General features: G+C 38.4%; 1 protein-coding gene and 1 pseudogene across 6 annotated transcripts in view; both read right to left on the bottom strand.

Moving 5' to 3' along the window:
• Nucleotides 1-23,825, bottom strand: part of BTBD9 (BTB domain containing 9) — a 515,751-nt gene that overhangs the window by 224,171 nt on the left and 267,755 nt on the right. The gene's annotated exons all lie outside the window — the stretch shown is intronic.
• On the bottom strand, nucleotides 2,136-2,748 carry LOC118923407 (NADH dehydrogenase [ubiquinone] 1 subunit C1, mitochondrial-like; annotated as a pseudogene).

The following is a 23,825-nucleotide window of genomic DNA, read 5'->3' as shown; positions in this document are numbered from 1 at the left end:
TGGCTGAAGTCCTGAAAGAGACCTCAAGCTAGAAGCACCCAGCTAAGTTAGTCTCAAATTCTTAACACACAGAAACTGTAAGATAATAAATGCTTATTGTTGTTTTAATTAATTATATTTGGAGTAATTTGTTACCCAGAAATAGGTAAGTAATACACACAGCATTCAAGATGGAAGGTGGTTGAAACCAGATGCTCCAAAGGTAGGCAGGCTCAGATCAAGTAAAACTAAACAAAACGGATGTTGGACTTTATCCTGAAAACAATGGGGAGTCATTGGAGGCTTTGAAATAGAGAAATGATAGAGGCAGGTTTACATTTAGCAAGAGCACCTGACTACAGTATGGAAAATGTGCCAGACAGAAACAAAATCAGAGTTACAAAGCTCATTCACTATACTGGATGCACACTAGTGATGACTCTAAAATTCTTTCAACAGCCTCCAACCTTCCCTTTAACTCACTCTAAGTTGCCCGTCCACTTTTGGACTTGGATAAAATGTTTGCTTTCTAAACAATTGTCAAGGGGTTGGAGGAAGAACAGAGAGGTTAGCTTCTTATGGGTGAAACTTGATCCATGTGAAACAGAAGACAGGATGGAACTGTATCTGCTGAACTTGCCATGTCTCTTCGCAGTGGTTGCATGTGGCACTCCGTCACATTTTTCCATTTTTCCTTACTTTACCTTTACCCTCACCACTCTGGGCTAGAACCTACTAAAGACAATGTCAGCACTCTAATCCTTGCTTTAGGCTCTGTATTTTACAGCTGTGATATTGCATAGAGTAGCTACTAACTATAGTTGCCTATTTATAGGTAGCAGTATGGCTAATCCAAATTGAGATGTGCTGTAAGTATAAATTACACACTGATTTTTTGAGTTTAAAATACCTCATTAATAATTTTTTTATGTTTGAAAAGTGGTATATAGAAACAATGGAATATTCTTCTACCTTAAAAAAGAGGAAAATCCTACCATTTGTGAGAACAAGGCTGATCCTAGAAGACATTATGCTAAGTAAAAACAAGTCAGACAGAGGACAAATACTCCATGATATCACTTATATGAGGAATCTAAAATAGTCAAATTCACAGAAGTAGAGAGAATGGTAGTTGTCAGGGGAGGAGGGGTTAACAGGGAGGTATTAGTCAAGGGGTATAAAGTTGCAGTTATACAAGATGAGTAAGACCTAGAGATCTGCTGTACAGCATAGTGCCTCTAGTTAACAATACTGTATTGTTATATTTAAATACTAACTAAGGGGGTAAATCTTATGTTAAGTGTTCTTATCATCACCATCATCATCAATAAAGAGGGCAGTAGGAAACTTTTAGAGGTTATGATATGTTTATGGCATAGACTGTAATTTCACAGGCATATACTTATCTCCAAACTTAGCAAGTTGTGTACATTAAATGTGGATATCAATCATACCTAAATAAAATGGTTTAACATATATAATAAATAATTTTAAATACTGATTACATGTTGAATTGATTATATTTTGGATATATTAGTTTAAATAAAAATGTGTTATTAAAATTAATTTCACTTGTTTCTTTTTGCCTTTTAATGTGAAAATTTTAAGTAACATTTCTATCAGACTGCAATGTTCTAGAGAACTTGGAAAAATACACTAAGAAATTGAGGCAAGAAAAGGTCAGCTAGTTGTTGCAATGGAGATGTAGAAAATAGGATGCACTGGAAGGAATTTCAGGAGGAAGAATTGCTAAAACTAAAATGATTGATGGGGAGAAAGGAAGAATGGAAGATGATTCCCAGCGTGCTTTCTGGATGGGGCAACTGGGTGTCTTTCACTGAGATAAGAACACAGAAAAAGGAACAATGAGGATTACAGCTGACTCTAGAACAACATGGGCATTAGTGGCACCAACCCCTGTGAAGTCAAAAATCCACATATAGCTTTTGACTCCCAAAAAACTTTACTACTAATAGCCCTGACTGGAAGCCTTACCCATAACATAAATAGTTGATTAACACGTATCTTGTATGTTATATGTATTATGTACTGAATTCTTGAAATAAAGTAAGCTAGAGAAAAGAAAATGTCTTTCAAATTTTCCCAGATCTCCAAAAATTTTCCAATATATTTTATTTTTATGTTTTTGAAGAATATGTATTTTTTTCATTTAATGATGCAAAACAGAAACGCTGACTTGACATATATTCAGTTATAACTTTTTGTCTCACGTTCACAACTCAATAGATTGGTGAATCCAAAGGAACTGCTACAATTACTATAAGGAACATGCTCTATTAGTTTGAAAAGTTTATTGCAATCCACTTCTTCTTTTATACTCTAACACATCTTCATTGTGTTGTTTGATGAGGTAGGTCCACAGGAAGACGGAGGTGCCCAAAGTCAGTCCAACTTCCAGCCAGTCAGGTTTGTCATGTCACGGCTCCCAAACGTACAACTTTAAGCACGCGGAAGAGCCGTGCGGGTACCCGGGGGACCAGCGTCCTGGCGACAGGGCGTAGCAACGCGGACGGCGCCATCTTGCCGCCGGGCTCCCTCCGATATACTTATTGAAAAACATTTGCTTGTAAATGGACCCAGATGGGTCAAATCCATGTTGTTCAGAGGTTAGCTTGGGGCACTCTGTTGCGACGTTGAGATGCTGTGCATCACTCTAAGGAAGCTGTGCAGTGGCCATTTCAGTGTGCTGACTGAAAGCGCAGGAGATCTCGGCAGGAGACGAAGCTCTTTCACTGACTGATGCCACGTAAACTTGTGAGATCAGCTGGGAAGAGTATGCAGAATGAGAAACGCAGAGAACATGAATGAAGTTATACAGTAGGGATATTGCTCTGGACTGTGATGGGTGTTACACCAGAAATGGAACACTCAAGGGCAGTGAGTGATGGGGCAGATTTGGGCAGCTGTTTAAGCCTGGGGATAACCGAGATGGGAGCAAGGAGGACTGCTGGACAAAGACAGCAAGAGCATTCTATGCAGAAGAAACACCCGTGCAAATGCGGAGTTGTGAAACAGTATGGCAAGTTCAGGAAACAGCAGAAGTCTGGTACTATTGTGATATAACGAATGAGGAGTGGAACAGGAGAAACCACGTGGGCAGAGTGTGGGCAGATCAGAAAGGGCTTTTTATTTTAAGCTAAGGGTCATGGACTTAGTTCCACATGAGTGATATGATGTCATTTTATCTTTAAAGTATTCTTTAAGGTACATGTTCCTAAATACAAGAAGAGCCCATCCATCTGGCCCTGACATATCACTGGCTTCCATGGAGCACAACTTGAAAACCACTGGACTAGATGACTCTTCTAGGTCTTAAAATCTAAGCAGTCTCTGGCTAAAGGTTTAGTGAGAAAATCTGGTGGTATAAAATTGTTCTTGTGCTGGTTTTGCAAGCCTTTCCCTCTACCCATCCCCTGCTTTCCTACCTCCTCTCCGACTCACTCACTCTCAGGCAGGAATACACATGATAAACCAGAATTACAAGTATGAGGACACCAAGGAACCAAAGTTTACTTTGCAGCAGTGTATCACATATGCAGGCAAAATATCCAGGAAAAAGGAAGTAAATAACCTCTTGAATGTTATCACTGAATAACTCAAAAAGAGACAATGAAAGGTATAGGCTGATCATCAAGCAAAGGCCTCAACCAGGCCCTTTCACCATCCTCCTTGCATGGCTCTTCTGCCTTAATGATTCCACTGCACACTTACAGCCCTGCCCTAAGCAAATAGGTCAGGAAAAGAAGGAAATCTCTAAACAAGTTAATTATGGCAATGAAGAAGAAGAAAGTGAAGCTAATGGCTAAAAAACAGTCTGTCTAACTTATCTGTCTACTTAAAATGTAGACAGTAAGTCTAAGCACTTACCATTTTCCCCTTATTTTTATACCAATTTTTAAGAGTAATTATTTTATTTTATGGCTAGCAGTTACTTGCCCAGTGTCACATACTTAGTGCTCCTCAGATAAGAGCCTTTGTCATCACACTATTTTCATTCCATCATAAGTTTTCTAAAATGAAATACATTTCACAACATTAAGGTGGAGAAACATTTGTTTTTACTAGGAAAAAGCTTTGTTTTAAAAATAAATGGTGTTCAGGAATAGACTTCACCAGTGTTTCTTATGATATAATAGCAGGTCCTGTGGTGGGAAGAATTTGCAAACATTTTGCAAAACACTGAGAAATGACTGTGTCTCAAACTCAAAATGAGTTTCTGAACAAAAACTAAATTAAATCCATTATAAAAAGCTTTTCAATGGACCACATCTAAATTCCCCTGACTTCTTAATCTTTCCAGACTTTAATATAATGCATATACTACTACCTAGATTTAGAATATTTAGAATATCTGGAAGTTCTAAATCTTAAAATTGTCTAGCAGTTGAACTACACATATGATATGCATATAATCACATGGAAAGCAATGGTGCAATAGAAAGGATGCTGGATTTAGGAGTATGAAGACTTTAGTTTCTGCTATGCCACCTACACATTTGTGAACTATGGCAACTTACTTAAACTTTCTGAGTGTCAGTTCACTTGCCAGTAAAATGACTTTACTGGTGAGGTAATTAGTAATTTTTAATTCACTGTATGCTCACCAACCACCCTAGATGGGCTTGGTTTTCTATGGCAGACTGAGAATGCTACCCCAGAATCTATTCTCCTATTCTGTAGTAAAACAACTTTAATTTTTTTTTAAAGCTGAGCACATAGCTGCCTGGAATAAAAACTACATTTCTAAAACTCCCACATAGGTAGCTAGGAGTAACCATTTGACTATGCTCTGACCAAAGAGATGTTAAGAAGGAAGGTTGTACAAAACAACCAGAAGGCTCTTAATGAGTCTGCCTGGAAATGCACTTTTGTACTTCTTCCCTTTCCTTACTGCTGACAAAACTGTCATGATAGCCAGCATTCCAGCAGCCATCTTGGACAAGGAGACAACCTTGAGAACAGAAGCTCATAGTACACATGATGTTCACACAGACAAATAAAAGGAATCTGGCTCTTCACATTTTCATGGAGTCACCTCTTCACTCCTAAAATGCCTGTATTCAACTGTCTTTTACATGAGAATATACTCTTGTGTGTTGAAGCCATTGTTATCTTGGGGTTTGTGTTACATGTAACTGAACCTAATTCTAACTAATATAGTATCCTTCCTATGTGGTCTCATAAAAACCATGTATTTCCCTCATTTTAATACTTATCACACATGTACTATAATTGCTTGTTTACCTATCTACTTCCCTATCTAGACTTTATTTTGATGAGGGCAGCATTGTGTCTATTTCACTTGCTACTGAATCCACAATGCCTGTAACACAACAGATAATAAATACTTGTACAATGATTGACTACTTTCTGTGTAAGAAAAAGGGGAAAGAAGAAAATACAAATGAAGGTAAGATAATCAATGCATCTAGGCATCTGTTTCATAGGGTTACTGAAGGACAGAATAAGACAGTATATGTGAAAGCACCGTGTAAATCGTAAAGGCTATTATACAAATGTGAATTAGTACCATCTAAGTGAGAAAAACCATTATCTCCTGGGTAGACCGAATTTTGCAAGGCCATTAGAATTGGTCAGCACTTTTTTTTCCCTGTAGGCTTCTCTTCAGTATGGGGACCATTCTAAACCTTCACCTCTCCCCCAAAGCATTCCACCCAACACCTGACTCACTGACTCTCAGAGGTGACCCTGCCTCCTCCTTCATGGAGAAAATGGAGACCATCAGACCTGACGTCTTCCAACTCTTCCTTTTTTCACTCTTTCTCCCCTTGCCTGTCACTCTTCCTTTCTAACACACACCTCTCTGCCTGTGTTCCTAACCCCATCCTGTCCAGCTTCTTTCCCCAGTTCCTACCTCCATTTGCCCATCAGATACTCCTTCTCTCTTGTACCTTTAACAGCTCCCTCTTCACTGGGCATTTCCTCTCCACCAGACCCTTAAACAACACACCCATTTTCACCCTATTCACTTTGTAAGCAATCATCCTCTATCTCCTTCCCCTTATTATCAAATATTTTCAACTGAGTTCATACAAACTCCTTGTACTTCTTCATTTTGGACTTAGCTTCTCAATCTACCCTCTTCCTTTCTTGCTCTATTAAAGCTGATCTTAAATCAACAAATATCCTCCTAAAGGCTAACCCCATGACCTCTTTTCAGTCTTATACCGTGTGACAGACTTAAGAGCATCTTGCATGATTAACCATCCTTTCTCCTCCAAAGCCTCCCCACCCTCCACCTTTTGTAACACTCTCCCCAGCCTTCTACTGCCTCCCTCACCAGTCTTTCCAAGGGTTCTTTTGTGCCCTTGTCCTCTTTGATTTACCCCCAAAGGTCATTCTGTAGGATACCATCCCGGATCCTTTTGTGTTTCAGTGAATACCCTAAGTCTAATCCAGTCTCTCCCAGAGCTTCAACTACTTTTCTACAGTAAGGTTTATTTGACAAGTGTCTACTTTGTGACAGGCCAGTGGGACGAATTCTCATGTACATTATTTATTTAATCCTCACCAGAACCCCATGAGATAGACACAGACCGTTCCTTCTGTCTGAAGGCTTCCTTCCCACTTTAAGCTGCGCTAATTCCTACCACACTTCATGCAGCTCATGGCTCTAGCGTCTCTTCCTTCCTGACCCCCTTTTCAGATCAGGACCTCATGGTACTCTCTCATAGCATCTTGCTTTTCCCCTCCACAGTATGTACCACAATTGCTATTTATATATTTTGTGTTTAGTATGTCTGACTCCTTCAATAGGTTGTAAGTACCATGAAAATAGGGAGCATGTCTATTTTATTCACAATTATGCAATCAACAGCATAATTGAACATATAAATTAAATAACTTAGAATAAGTGATGAACTAGAGTATGAATCAGGTTCTTTCCACTGTATTATTCTCTAAGATTCCAACCTTCATATCACCCACTTCCCTCTATTGCCCCAGAGAACTCACCATCCTCTCCCACCTAACTACTCTACCTTTGAGTGAATCTCATCATCATTTATTCAGTCATTACAGTTAAAAAACTTCAGTTGTATTTCACTCCTTTTTCTTTTTTATTCCCCATTTATACCTGGTTTCTTGATTCTACTTTCAAAATGTTTCCCAAAGCCATTCACTTATCTAATTTTCTCTATCTATTTAATCATCTGCCAGTTGAAAGAAACTCCTGCCTTGAGGCTCTATAATGGCTCACCCATTCTTGCTGAAGGATCTCTCTGAAATTAAAATTCCTCAAAGGAGGGAGAGATTCACTACTGTACAAAAATAAAATGATCAGTTCTGATAAGAGACAAGAAATAGATACTTGGAAAATATTTCCATGTTACTACTTACTCAATTGCCTGGCTTCCAGGGTAGAACTATTTTGCATTATTCTACAAACACAGTATGGTCAATTGGTTAAGAAGATAGGTTTTGGGGTAAGAGATCTAGGCTCAAGTCCCAGCTCTGCCACTTATTCACTAATGGTAGGACTATGGACAAAGATTTCTCACTGTAAAATGGAGATACAGGTGAACATTAACTAAGTATAATTCAGTATAACATATGTATCTAGTACATGACATGTAAGTGACTCACTAAAACTGCTCAATGAAATATATACATTCTCATCTTTAAAAGTAACCCAAGTAAGTCTATAACAGTTTTATCAATTGGTTGCAGTATATTTAAAATTATCACAAGAATATATTCTTCAAATTAGCTAAGCTAATCTAAATACGAAAATCATTTGTATTTCTATACGTGAGCAATGTACATGAATGAAAAATTAAAAACACAATTCCATTTATAATAGCATTAAAAAGAATAGAATAGGAGATGGGAAGATGGCGGCGTGAGTAGTTCAGAGGAAATCTCCTCCCCAAAACATATATATTTATGAAAATACAATAAATACAACTATTCCTAAAAGAGACACCAGTGGATGCAGTACAACAGCCAGGATACAGCTACATCTGCGAGAACTCAGCATCACACGAAGGGTGTAAGATACAAGCCATGGCCAGGCAGGACCCGAACGCTCCCCCACCCCAAAACCCGGTGGGAAGAAAGGAGTTGGAATGGGGAGGGAGTGAAAGCCCAGGACTGCTAAACAACCAGCTCTAGAAATCCACACCTGGAACACAGACACAAGGTGCACGGGGTGCTGGATATTAGAGAAACGGAAAAGCAAAACCTGTGGGCAGGTCCCCGCAACCAGCGCCCCTGAGAAAAAAGAAAAGCGAGTGCTTTCTGCAAGTCTTAAAGAGACAGGGACCCCATAGCTGGGCGAAGTTGTCCCGGCAGCTGGGAATACTGGGGAAACTTAGGTGCACTAAATAGAGGCAGTGCAGCTCTGAAGCCCCTCACAGGACTAGGCAGCCTGCCAGTCATTCCTCCAACTGGCACGGACCCCAACACACGGGCCCAGTAGCAGGAGAGTGGGAGCGCATGCTGGGGGCAGAAGCGCCAGAAGGAACTGAGAGCAGATCCATGCGCTGCAGGGCTAGCCCGCAGCGGCGCGACAGAACAGCCTGGGCGTGGCTCGCGTGCACCAGCGGTAGTGAAGCCAGAGCCCAGTAGAAGCCTGCGCGGAAAAGCCCCATGCGCACTGGCAGCGGAGCTAGAGGGAGCAGGTGCGCTCCCAGGAGCCAACCGGAATCCCAGCCCAACGCACAGCCGCCCAGGCCAGACCCAAAGGCTGCTGCTGTTACACAGCTGCCCCGCAGGGTCGCCACTAGCACGGAGGAGTGCACCTGGAGTGCCTGCCACTCCCCACAGGGCTCCGTGCTGCTCTGACGGACACCCCGCCCACAGCAGCGTAGGAGATTAACCCAGTGGCTGTTACAGGAGTGCAGGTAGCCGTCACAGGCAGCGGAGAAGGGCAAGGCATCCAGCAAGCAGGAAAGGACTTTCTTCTCCCAGTTGACACACCCGCAACCTGCCTATAGCCACTGCAATCACCATGAAAAGGCAAAAAAATCTGGTCCAGACCAAGACAGTTACACCTGAGAAACAATCTGCAGAGGCAGACCTAAACAGTCCCCCTGAAAAAGAATTCAAAATAAAAATCATAAACATGCTGACAGAGCTGCAGAGAAATATGCAAGAGCTAAGGGACGAAGTCCAGAGGGAGATTACAGACGTCCAGAGGGAGATCACAGATGTCCGGAGGGAGATTACAGAAGTGAAACAAACTCTGGAAGGATTTATAAGCAGAATGGATAAGATGCAAGAGGCCCTTGATGGAATAGAAACAAGAGAACAGGAAAGCATAGAAGCTGATGCAGAGAGAGATAAAAGGATCTCCAGGAATGAAACAATATTAAGAGAACTGTGTGACCAATCCAACAGTAACAATATCCGCATTATAGGGATACCAGAGGAAGAAGAGAGAGAAAAAGGGATAGAAAGTGTCTTTGAAGAAATAATTGCTGAGAACTTCCCCAAACTGGGGGAGAAAATAGTTGCTCAGACTACGGAGGCACACAAAACTCCCGAGAGACGGGATCCAAAGAGGTCAACACCAAGACACATAATAATTAAAATAGCAAAGATCAAGGACAAGGACAGAGTATTAAAGGTAGCCAGAGAGAGTAAAAAAGTCACCTACAAAGGAAAAACCATCAGGCTATCATCAGACTTCTCAACAGAAACCTTACAGGACAAAAGACAATGGCATGATATATTTAACGGAATGAAACAAAAGGGCCTTGAACCAAGGATACTGTATCCAGCATGATTATCATTTAAATATGAAGGAGGGATTAAACAATTCCCAGACAAGCAAAAGTTGAGGGAATTTGCCTCCCACAAACCACCTCTACAGGGCATCTTACAGGGACTGCTCTAGATGGGAGCACTCCTAAAAAGAGCACACAACAAAACACCCAACATATGAAGAAGGGAGGAGGAGGAAAAAGAAGGGAGAGAAATAATCATCAGACTGTGTTTATAACAGCTCAATAAGCGAGTGAGGTCATACAGTAAAGTAGTAAACAAGCTAACCTTGAACCTTTGGTAACCACAAATCTAAAGCCTGCAATGGCAATAAGTACATATCTTTCAATAATCACCCTAAATGTAAGTGGACTGAATGCACCAATCAAAAGACACAGAGTAATAGAATGGATAAAAAAGCAAGACCCATCTATATGCTGCTTACAAGAGACTCGCCTCAAACCCAAAGACATGCACAGATTAAAAGTCAAGGGTTGGAGAAAGATATTTCATGCAAACAACAGAGAGAAAAAAGCAGGTGTTGCAATACAAGTATCTGACAAAATAGACATCAAAATAAAGAAAGTAACAAGAGATAAAGAAGGACATTACATAATGATAAAGGGCTCAGTCCAACAAGAGGATATAACCATTATAAACATATATGCACCCAATACAGGAGCACCAGCATATGTGAAACAAATACTAACAGAATTAAAGGAGGAAATAGAATGCAATGCACTCAGTTTAGGAGACCTCCACACACCACTCACTCCAAAGGACAGATCCACCAGACAGAAAATAAGGACACAGAGGCACTGAACAACACGCTAGAACAGATGGACCTAATAGACATCTATAGAACTCTACATCCAAAAGCAACAGGATACACATTCTTCTCAAGTGCACATGGAACATTCTCTAGAATAGACCACATACTAGGCCACAAAAAGAGCCTCAGTAAATTCCAAAAGATTGAAATCCTACCAACCAACTTTTCAGACCACAAAGGTATAAAACTAGAAATAAATTGTACAAAGAAAGCAAAAAAGGCTCACAAACACATGGAGGCTTAACAACATGCTCCTAAATAATCAATGGATAAATGACAAAATTAAAATGGAGATCCTGCAATATATGGAAACAAATGACAACAATAACACAAAGCCCCAACTTTTGTGGGACGCAGCAAAAGCAGTCTTAAGAGGAAAGTATATAGCAATCCAGGCAAATTTAAAGAAGGAAGAACAATCCCAAATGAACAGCCTAATGTCACAATTATCAAAATTTAAAAAGAAGAACAAATGAGGCCTAAGTTCAGCAGACGGAGGGACATAATAAAGATCAGAGAAGAAATAAATAAAATTGAGAAGAATAAAACAATAGAAAAAAATCAATGAAACCAAGAGCTGGTTCTTTGAGAAAATAAACAAATTAGATAAGCCTCTAGCCAGACTTATTAAGAGAAAAAGAGAGTCAACACACATCAACAGAATTAGAAATGAGAAAGGAAAAATCATGACGGACCACACAGAAATACAAAGAATTATTAGAGAATACTATGAAAACCTATATGCTAACAAGCTGGAAAACCTAGGAGAAATGGACAACTTCTTAGAAAAATACAACCTTCCAAGACTTCCAAGACCCAGAAAGAAACAGAAAATCTAAATAGACCAATTACCAGCAACGAAATTGAATCAGTAATAAAAAAACTACCCAAGAACAAAACCCCCGGGCCAGATGGATTTACCTTGGAATTTTATCAAGCATACAGAGAAGACATAACACCCATTCTCTTTAAAGTTTTCCAAAAAACAGAAGAGGAGGGAATACTCCCAAACTCATTCTATGAAGCCAACATCACCCTAATAACAAAACCAGGCAAAGACCCCACCAAAAAAGAAAACTACAGACCAATATCCCTGATGAACGTAGATGCAAAAATACTCAACAAAATATTAGCAAACCGAATTCAAAAATACATCAAGAGGATCATACACCATGACCAAGTGGGATTCATCCCAGGGATGCAAGGATGGTACAATATTCGAAAATCCATCAACATTATCCACCACATCAACAAAAAGAAAGACAAAAACCATATGATCATCTCCATAGATGCTGAAAAAGCATTTGACAAAATTCAACATCCATTCATGATAAAAACTCTCAACAAAATGGGCATAGAGGGCAAGTACCTCAACATAATAAAGGCCATCTATGATAAACCCACAGCTAACATCATACTGAACAGCGAGAGGCTGAAAGCTTTTCCTCTGAGATCGGGAACAAGACAGGGATGCCCACTCCCCCCAGTGTTATTCAACGTGGTACTGGAGGTCCTAGCCACGGCAATCAGAGAAAACAAAGAAATACAAGGAATCCAGATTGGTAAAGAAGAAGTCAAACTGTCACTATTTGCAGATGACATGATATTGTACATAAAAAACCCTAAAGACTGCACTCCAAAACTACTAGAACTAATATTGGAATTCAGCAAAGTTGCAGGATACAAAATTAACACACAGAAATCTGTAGCTTTCCTATACACTAACAATGAACTAATAGAAAGAGAAATCAGGAAGACAATTCCATTCACAATAGAATCAAGAAGAATAAAATAACTAGGAATAAACCTAACCAAGGAAGTGAAAGACCTATACCCTGAAAACTACAAGACACTCTTAAGAGAAATTAAAGAGGTCACTAACAAATGGAAACTCATCCCATGCTCCTGGCTAGGAAGAATTAATATCGTCAAAATGGCCATCCTTCCCAAAGCAATATACAGATTTGATGCAATCCCTATCAAATTACCAACAGCATTCTTCAATGAACTGGAACAAATAGTTCAAAAATTCATATGGAACCATCAAAGACCCAGAATAGCCAACACAATCCTGAGAAGGAAGAATAAAGTGGGGGGGATCTCGCTCCCCAACTTCAAACTCTACTACAAAGCCACAGTAATCAAGACAATTTGGTACTGGCACAAGAACAGAGCCACAGACCAGTGGAACAGAATAGAGACTCCAGACATTAACCCAAATATATATGGCAAGTTAATATTTGAGAAAGGGGCCATGGACATACAATGGGGAAATGACAGTCTCTTCAACAGATGGTGCTGGCAAAACTGGACAGCTACATGTAAGAGAATGAAACTGGATCACTGTCTAACCCCATACACAAAAGTAAACTCCAAATGGATCAAAGACCTGAAGGTAAGTCATGAAACCATAAAACTCTTAGAAAAAAACATAGGCAAAAATCTCATGGACATAAACATGAGTGACTTCTTCATGAACATATCTCCCCGGGCAAGGGAAACAAAGGCAAAAATGAACAAGTGGGACTATATCAAGCTAAAAAGCTTCTGTACAGCAAAGGACACCATCAATAGAACAAAAAGGAATCCTACAGTATGGGACAACATATTCATAAATGACAGATCCGATAAAGGATTGACATCCAAAATATATAAAGAGCTCACACACCTCAACAAACAAAAAGCAAATAATCCAATTAAAAAATGGGCAGAGGAGCTGAATAGACAGCTCTCTAAAGAAGAAATCCAGATGGCCAACAGGCACATGAAAAGATGTTCCACATCGCTAATCATCAGAGAAATGCAAATTAAAACTACAATGAGATATCACCTCACACCAGTAAGGATCGCCATCATTGAAAAGACAAACAACAACAAATGTTGGCGAGGTTGTGGAGAAAGGGGAACCCTCCTACACTGCTGGTGGGAATGTAAACTAGTTCAACCATTGTGGAAAGCAGTATGGAGGTACCTCAGAATGCTCAAAATAGAAATACCATTTGACCCAGGAATTCCACTTCTAGGAATTTACCCTAAGAATGCAGCACTCCAGTTTGAAAAAGACAGATGCACCCCTATGTTTATCGCTGCACTGTTTACAATAGCCAAGATATGGAAGCAACCTAAGTGTCCATCAGTAGATGAATGGATAAAGAAGATGTGGTACATATACACAATGGAATATTACGCAGCCATAAGAAAAAAACAGATCCTACCATTTGCAACAACATGGATGGAGCTAGAGGGTATTATGCTCAGTGAAATAAGTCAAGTGGAGAAGGACAAGTACCAAATGATTTCACTCATATGTGGAGTATAAGAGCAAAGGAAAACTGAAGGAACAAAACAGCAGCAGAATCACAGAACCCAAGAATGGACTAACAGTTACCAAAGGGAAAGGGACTGGGGAGGATGGGTGGGAAGGGAGGGATAAGGGCGGGGTAAAAGAAAGGGGGCATTATGATTAGCATGTATAGTGTGTGGGGGACACGGGGAGGGCTGCGCAACACAGAGAAGACAAGTAGTGATTTTACAGCATCTTACTACGCAGATGGACAGTGACTGTGAAGGGGTATGTGGGGGGGACTTGGTGAAGGGGGGAACCTAGTAACCATAACGTTCTTTCTGTGATTGTAGATTAATGATACCAAAATAAAAAAAATTAAAAAAAAAACAATAGAATAGGAATCCATTTAACAAAAGTGAAAGATGTATACACTGAAAATTATAAAATATTTTTTTAAAAATTCAAGAAGTTCTAATAAATAGAAAGAGATGTGTTCATAGATTCAAAGATTTAATATTGTTAAGATGGCAGTACTCCCCAAAGGAATCTAAAGATTCAATATAATCCTTTTCAAAAATCCCCAATGGCTTCTTTGTAGAAATTGACAACTGAATTGTAAAATGCATATGGAAAGGTCTCCAAATAGTCAAAACAATCTTGGGGGAAAAAGCAGTTGAAGAACTCACATTCCCTGATTTCAAATTTTACTACAAAACCATAGTAATCAAGATAGTGTGGTACATAAGGATAGACCTATATAACAACAGAATAAATTGAGAGTCTGGAAATAAACCCATTCATCTATGGTCAATTGATTTTTGACAAAGGTGCCAAGAGAATTCAATGGGAAAAAGAATCATCTTTTCAACAAATGGTGCTGGGACAACTGTATATTCACATGCAAAAGAATGAATTTAGATGCCTACCACACACCATATATAAAAATTAACTCAAAACATAAGAACTATACCTATAAAACTCAAAGAAAACAGGTGTATATGTTCAAGACCTTGAATTAACAAAAGTTTCTTAGATATGAAATTAAAGCACAAGCAACCAATGAAAAAATAGATAAAATTATTTTATCAAAACTAAAGCTTTTGTGCTTCAATGGGCATTATCAAGAAAGTAAAAAGATAATCTAAGATATAAAAATATTTTCAACTCATATATCTGGTAAGGGTCTCGTATACAGAATATATAAAGAACTCTTATACAAATACCCAATAAGCACATGAACAGATGTTCAACATCATTAGTGACCAGATAAAAGCAAATCAAACCACAATATGATGCCATGTCATACCCACCAGGATGTTTATAATCAAAAATACTGATAACAAGTGTTGGTGAGGATGCTGAGAAGACAGAACCATCAGATGCTGATGGTGGGAATGTAAAATGGTGCAGCCATGAAAAACAATCTGAAAGTTCCTCAAAAAGTTAGACATAGAGTTAGCACATGTGACCTAGCAGTTCTCCTCCTAAGTATATACTCAAGAGAACTGGAAGCATAGGTCCACACAAAAAGTTGAACATAAATGTTTATAGCAGAATGATTTATAATAACCAAAAGATGAAAACAACCCAAATATCTAAAAACTGATGAATGCATAAATAAAATGTTGTATATCCATGCCAGGGAACACTATTCAGCATTAAAAAAGAATGAAATACTGAAACATGCTGCAATGAGGATGAACCTTGATACTATCATGCTAAGTGAAATAAGACACAAAAGAGCACATATTGTATGATTCCATTTACATGAAATGTCCAGAAGAGACAAATCCACATAGACAGAAAGTAGATTATAGTTGCCAGGAATTGGGGGAAGGGGTAATGGGGAGTGGCTGCACATGGGTAGGGAGTTTTCTTTGGGGGTGATGGAAATGTTACATTAGATAGGGGTGATGGTTTCACAGCCTTCTCAATATATGAAAAACCACTTTAGAGAACAAGTACTCTACAGAACAATTTTGTGAGTCTTTAATATTTTAAAACAGCAGTAGGCCCACCTGGGTAAATGCACTACATAAAATAAATAGGTAAAACTAGATAAAACAAATTTGCATCTTATTTAGCACAGTTCCAAAATAGAAGACACATTCATTCCTGACAGGACAACTAGGACAATGAGAGAAGACTCGGCCATTTAAAAACTGAAAGCTTCAACCCAAAGCAAGCCAATTAGAAAAGAAAACAAAACCCCACATTACTAAACACATATCCCTGAGCCTGCCTGGCACGTACGGATCTCATTCTGCCAAAACCCAAATTCAAAATAAATACTAAGATTCTGGAGAGGGCAAAGGTCAAACAAGCAAAAGCATTTCTAGTTGTCATCAGCATATAAAGGAAAATAAACAGATGTGTTTCATTCTGGGCTGGTTATTATCAAATTGGTCCTAGCCAGCAAAGCAGGGGACAAAAGTGGGACTGCTTAACTCTAAGTGAAAGGGTAAAGCCTCAGCTCCAAAGTGACCCTCACTTGAAACACTTTCTGCCTCAATTAATTCTCTCAGAAAAGAGGCAAATTCAAAAATCTCTTTAGATTAGAGCCCTGGCCCTGTTCTTTTCAGTGTTTTAAAATTCATACTGGGAAGTGGCAGCAGCAGGAAATATTGCTATAATCAATGAAGCTTCTAGTGCGTATTGTCAAAGGTTACAAAGTGACCCTTGTCAGATTCATACCTCTAAACAACCGGAAGAAATCAAAGTCACAAAGTGAGAGTTTCAGGAACAAATACAAAACTGCCTGATGGTTGTGGCTTTGACTTAGGCAATTCTTAGGATGTACTGTGATCTCTGGCTTCTCTGTCCAGAGTGCTCAATACAAAGTCTTTGTCTGAGGAAGGGCCTGTCCCTTCACAACTGACCTGGGAAGGGCTTGTCACTACATGTGTATCAACCACTTTGAACCTTTTTAAGAAAACAGATGCCCTATAACTGAAGATAATTTGGAAATTGGCACAACAGTTTAAAAAAATTAATCCAACTGGACAGTTGTTGTAGGGCTCCTGCCAACTTCTGGTTTCTTACCATAGAGAGTAATGATTCCCGTCAGTCACTTAGAAGAAGAATAGCTTCTAAGAAAGCCAAATCGCCATGACCTAAAAACAGCAACCCTGCATCAGCACATAAAAACTTATAGGAAGTTGGAGGTCTAAAAATCAGATTTAAATCCAGAAACTTAATCTCTGCTCCATACTGAAATTATAATGAGAAATAAGCTTCTGGAAAAACTCGTATTAATCATTTTATTGTTTGTGTTGTAAAAAAAGAAAGAATAGACAGCTAGCTAGTGTTATACTCCCAGTACAAAGGATATATTGTTTTGTGACTGTATCTTCAGATTATTTTATCCAGGTTTGTTCTATAATTTCTAAAAACCAAATATCCTCAAGTGAACAGAAGTCCGTGCAATCAGGAAAAACAGCCATAAAGACTACTTGAGTTTCCATATTAATTATAAGCATAGGAGTGATCTTTAACATGCTAAACAATTTGGTACTTAGACTAATTCTATATGTCACCTGTGTGCAGAAGTTACAAATTAAATTTTTTAAAAGCCTCTTGTGGGAGTAAAAGCTTGTCAAAGAAGTTAAGGTGAAGTATGGGTGTTTTGGAGCTCAGCAATTGTGGTGAGAATACCAAAGGGCGATGGGACCAGCAGAGAGATGTATTACTAAGCCACCATTCAAGTGAGCTAAATTTTAGGCCTCTTAACCCAGAATCTGAGTTTAGGTCCCACAGGCATATTCATAGGTCCTTAGGTAAAGGGTACAGGAAGATAAAGAAAGAAATTATTTAGGAGGGAGGTTTAGCAACTTCTTACAAATCAGGGGCTTCAACATAGATATAACATTCTAGAGTCCCAGAAAAGAGAAACTATAAGGAGCATCAGCACAGGCCAAAGGCAAAATTCTTTGTCAAGTTGTAACTACTGCTGAAATTTTGATCTACAGTATGAGAATTGATTTTTTAAAAATCTCTAAATTCTACTGACCATCAGCAAGTTTAAGCAAGTCCCACATCACAATATACAGGAATATACATATATTACAATTCTATTAAAGTTCTTGTCAGAACTGCACTTGGAAAGGCCTCTTAGATTAGGGAATTAAGTTTTCTTAGAATAAACAGTTGACAATCCCAGTTCAGAGAGTTCATTGGTAACAGAAGAACTGGGAAAATAGTTTTTTGATACACCTTCCCTTCAAAAACAGTGGCAGAAGATTAAAGGACTGATCCTGGATGTGTGATCCCATCAGAGGAATGACAGTGGGGGAAATTAGTTTCTAAATGCATGATACCATCTGAAGTCAATAACCGCCCCAGAGGGGGAAGCAGGACAGGCTCAGTGACCAGTCTGAGGAGACACACAGTTAGTGAATGGCAGACCCAGGTCCAGAAATGAAGTCTGCAGAGTCCAAATTCCTTGTTCTGTGCCTGCTACCTGATAGCCTTTTGTAAATAAACATACAAACATAACCAGGGGAGCAGAGATGGGAGTGAACAGGAAAAAAGAGAATAAAAGTGTGTGTTGTATCTGAGTATTTCTCAAACACATTTTAATTTCATTTCCCTACAGGTTTGGAAAATTATTTGATGACCGCACTTTAAACTGTTTAAACTTTTGTTTTCATTTTGAATCCAACTTGCAACACATCTGTTGGTCATATAATAAAACAAAATTGCCAGGAATTAAGCAATGAGTTGTTTTCAGTAAACTTCAACATTTGTTCCCAGTCCAATTCAAATGGCAGCTTTTACAATGAGCCCAAATTGAAAGCGCATTTCTGAGCAGTAAGAGTGGAAGTTCTTTTGGTGGGGGATCAATTTTGAATTCTGGTTCTTTGAATTTTATGTTCAAAGCCAATTAATTACCAGGTATGTTTATGCTTTCTGATGCCTGTGAACAAGCCTGGTTGTATGTGAGTCAGGGCAAGTGCAGACCAACCACGGCTCTTCCTGTGAGCCATCTGCTGCCTCCCCTTGCTTGAGTAGCCTACTTGGGGACTTGAGGAGTTCTGGTCATGCCTGCATTTAAAGTCATTTTCTCAATGTGACAGGCTTCTGGTCTAATTTAGAAAAAGGGAGATAGGTTAGTGGGTTAAATGTGGGGAAATAGGCAGGATTACTTTCAACAAAAAGCCAAGTAATATTTCATTTTTCCAGGGTATATCCACAATGTTTTCCTATGTTCATGGCCACATGGCTAATCAATTGAAACTTTGGAAAAATTATGCAAATGATTATCAAAACTGGATAATCTTCAATTAGAAGACTAACAATCTATTATGCTTGCCTACCCATCCACACTGATGCAAGAATCCTTGCATTTGAAGACGTGAATGAGCCCATTCTGACGTATGATCAGATGTATGATCAAAGCAAAGCTGCTTTCTGCTTTCTTTTTAGAGAAAACTGACTTTTTTCCCACCAGAGAAGAAATGCTAATGAAACAGCTAATATATAACCTAAAAGTAAGCTTTTTAAAAATTATTCACACTTGAAGGCCATGTTTTAAAATCATGGCATCTAAGTAGTGAGTGAACATGATTCCCTGCAGTGGCCCCACAGACAGGAGTAGTAGCCAACGTGTGTCACTGCCCCCTAGCAATCTCCCTCTTCAAAGGCCGTCCTACCATGGCAAACTGCTTAGTTAAAAGTTGTGATATAGTTTGAGTGACAATTCAACACACTATATATTTTCCAACTTTTTCTTTAATGTTTCCACATTCTCTTATTTCTTGTGCCCACTTATTTTAATGCTTAAAGGTCAAATGCATTGGTAATGCAGATAGGGAGATGAGCCCATTAAAATCTGTGGTTATTCTACCTGGGTTGAAACGATTCTAAAACTATTACATTCACACCTTAGCCCTATGTCCATTGATATAGTCATGAGGGTCATTATGTTTGCATATTGGGTTAACAAAATTCCTAAAAACCATTTAACATACAAGCTCTAATAACAGCTTCTGTGTAGAATGCATAAATAAAAGAGAGACATGTGCAAAGAGGCAACAAGTATCATTATTTCCTAAGCCTTACTGAAAAAAGGACTTCCAAACTTTTTGTTTTCACCCCTCTTTCCCTGAAACTAAGGCTGATGATGGTAGGGGCATTTCTACCATTTTACCCCTGGTACATTCTCAGCACACAGATTCCCAAAGTAAGTACTAACAGAGAAAGTGGTATGAAACTCTATTGCTTTAGGTACTATTGCAGGTACTGGTGCTAGAGAAAAACAATCTGGACAACTATCCAATAGAGAAATGGCTAGTGGTTTACAAGTTAAAGTGAATTGCCTTAATTGCTTAAGAAAGCTTACTCTGCAACACCATGGCATTACTTTCCTTAGATGGCCTCTAAAGGTTTAATAGGTGTTAACTAGTTTTGAAATGGAAGATAACAAGTAAGATAAAGTAGATGGCAGTTGTTTTTTTAATTCTTATTTTTAGTCTATAAGACTATTTCTAAAATACATAAAAGCAGATGCTCATAACTCCTGCTTACTTTTCTGCTTGAGAATTTCTGGAAAAGGCTATTTCTGGAATACGTGACTTTATGGGTAGTTGTGTGTACATGTGATTTCCTGAGTAGTAAACCAAAAGAAAGACATAACTCAAACTAATTCACCTAGTTATCTCCTTATAGTGAATCCAACTCCATAATTATTAAGTTCTGAATCTAAGCTATTACATTTTTTGAGCTAAAGCACATATCAATGAGTTTTTATTAAAAACACTATCATTTTCTTTGCTCTAAGAAATTAATGACCTAAAAAATACTAAGAGTTTTTACTTGAATATTTTTTTATAGTTGATTAAGTCCAAAACATCTATATTCTTATCTTGGAATTAGAAACAAAATCTATTCAATGAAAAAATCTCAAAAAGTTAACTTTTTATTTCATGAAACTGAAAAATTGGGCTACACAGGATTTAAAAACAAACAGTTCTAAAACATTTCTTTCACTGATAAGAAAAAATATAAAAATGTTACCTGGTCCTCTACCTACTATGAATTAAATGCCTTTAATGAGGAAGCTCTTTAGAGAATGTTATTGAATGACTAATTCAAAGATGTGACAGAATGCAACAGTGATAATTCATTCATGAAATCATATATGATTAATGAAAAGGGTTCCCAGCATATATTTCCAGCCCAACCTCTTTCTCTTGAGACCTCCTGACCACATTTTAACTGTTGGCCAACTAAGATCTTCAAATCTAACCTGGCCCAAATTGAGAGACAACATGCATAAAAAGAACATGGCATAAAAGTAGATATGAACAAATGTAAAGACACTGTGTTCTTGGAGAGTAGACTCAAAATCACAGGATATCACTATTTCTTAATTCTTAACTTAATAGCATTCCAACAAAAATACCATCAGTCCCCTTCACCCTGGAATTAGACAAGTTGATTGTAAGGCTAATTTGGAAGATCAATCTAGCAAGAACAGCCAGGAAAAACCTTGAAAAAGAAGAACAGATATTATAGCATGTTATAAGGCAACTATAAATAAATTAATTTGGTATAAGCATACAAATAAACAGCTCAATGGAATTAAGTAAAAAATCCAAGGTACAGAACCAAAATGCACATGAAAATATATGCACACTATACAGTTCAGTTAACATCTCAGATCAGGGGTTGGAAAACACTGACTTTTTAGTAAGTGGTCTTTGATTAACATTCTTCACACCATACATAAGGTTAAATTCCTAATGAATCAGAGATTTAAGTATAAAATATGAAAAAATATTAAGTACCAGAAAAAAAAATGTATAAATTCCTCTACGTTCTGAGAGTGAAGTAACATTTCCTATGTGACTCAACATCCAGAAGCATAAAGGAAGCAGACTGGTACACTTGACTACATAATAAACAAACAACATGCTACTTAGTAAAAAACTCCGTAAGTGAAACAAAAAGCATGAATAACAAATTGAGAAAAGATATCTGCAAATCCCATCAAACACAGAGGTTAATATTCCTAATATATAAAGTATTCTTAAAAATAATGAAGGACTAAAACTTGTGTAGAAAACTAGGTGAGGGAATGGAACAGAGTTCACAGAAAGAACTGCCAAGCATCCTAAAAACATGAAAATATGCTCAGCTTCCGTCCTAGTAAGAGAAACAGATTTCTCATCAGCTAGATTTCTAAAAGTTTGAAAAACACACTCTATAGGCAAGGTTGTGGGGAAACAGGCCTCCCATACATTGAAGGTAGGAAGTGCATGTGGGGAGATGCTAGGAGGGAATGAGGTCTTGCTTCTCTGTGACAGGGCACTATGGAACCAGCAGCCATTTGGGCTACAGAAGCAATTTCACAGTTGGAAGTTTTATAAACTGCCTGAGAAATTCCCAGTCCAGCCCAATGCATATAGTTGTACATGATGGGTATGAACAACCCCCAAGAGGCAACTTTCACACTGGCTAAAACAAGTGGTGCCCATTGGCGTTTTTCAATGTATGGCCCTGCTACCAAATGCTTACCCCTTAGGAAATAATTTCTTCCTACCAACCCTTATTTTGATTAGAATTAAATTTTTTACTTTCCTCCTGCACCTTACCTCCCTCTCCCCTTCCTTCCTTCCTTTTTTCTTAACTATTCCCTAAAGGAAGACAGTAGCATCGCTCTTTTAAAAAGTGTTCTTTCTTGCAGTGGGACTCCTCTCAGCCACCTGGCTTAGACTAGGAATGGCAAACTGAAATGTCCATGTGGGTGGCAGGGCTGGAAGACAGGGCATACTGGTGAACATATACTCCCTGCAGCCAAGGGGAATGTGGATCTGGTATTGACAGTTTCCTATTTTTTACGAGCAGCTGGTGATTTGGATTTTTTATGGGAAATTCCCCAGTTTTTAGAAGCTAACATATAGTTCAGATTTCTTTACACTGTACAAGCCAACCAAAAAATGACCTCCAGTTTGTAAGCTCTATTTTGAATCCTTTTTCAGAGAGCTTACTTCTTGACCAATTAATCATCTGGGTTGTTCTTCTTTAGACCAGCCAGTTACTCATCACTTGTCAAAATACAGAAATCAAAAAGGGGCATAACTTTCTAAGGATATGACTGGTGCCTAGTGGGACATCTTAGTTTTATAGTTCGTTTTCCTATATAAGCATTCTAGCATCTTACTCCTTAAAAAAATGGAGAGGAAAGGAAATAGTGCATCACCCTGTGCTGGAACTTGCCCACAGTCACAAAGGCACTTAGGTTTATGATTAAACAGAGTTCAGATTAGAAGCCAGCTCCTTTGATGCCTGATTCAGCCCTTCTGTCCCACTGACCTACTGTGTAACTTTTGAGAAGTTCCCCACCCATTAAATGGGAATAATAACATAGTATCTATGATGGGGCTGTTGTGAAAATTAAATGATCTGGTATGTGTAAAGTGTTCTGCACAATGCCTGGCACATAAGTTCACCAGACAAAAGGACTAACACTGTTATTGAAGCTAATATGTGAGCTAAATGCACATTTAATAATTATGTAATACAAAATACGCCCAAAAGTTTCTTCAAGTTTAGATGTTACAGTTATTATCTCCTCTTTTTGTTCATGGCCTATCACTGAAGTGCACTTAACAACTGACAAAATTTGCCATTTGCAAGAACACATTTGTAGTGCCTAGTGTTTGTCAAGGTGCTTATTTTAAGTGGATTGTTTGATGATATGTTGTAATATCTCCTTTGCTATCTGGAATAGGAAGACGTCTGTAATTACTAGGGTCATGCAGAAGCTATTCTCTAGTTTTTACAGCTATCTTTTGTGTTCCATGGCATCTCAGAAATAATAGCTAATAGTGGCTCTACCAACAAATTTTACTAATTCTTTGAATAATAGAGGATGCAAGTTCCAGGACTCTGCTGATCTGAACTCATCATTTTTTTCCAACCATTTATTATTAAACCACAACACAACAAAACCGTTTCTCAAATCCACGCCCCCGTCTG

This window comes from Manis pentadactyla, chromosome 16, assembly GCF_030020395.1.
Source record: "Manis pentadactyla isolate mManPen7 chromosome 16, mManPen7.hap1, whole genome shotgun sequence".
Classification (NCBI taxonomy): domain Eukaryota; kingdom Metazoa; phylum Chordata; class Mammalia; order Pholidota; family Manidae; genus Manis; species Manis pentadactyla.
Note: the sequence above shows the minus strand (reverse complement) of the source record. Positions and strands in the feature narration are given on the sequence as shown.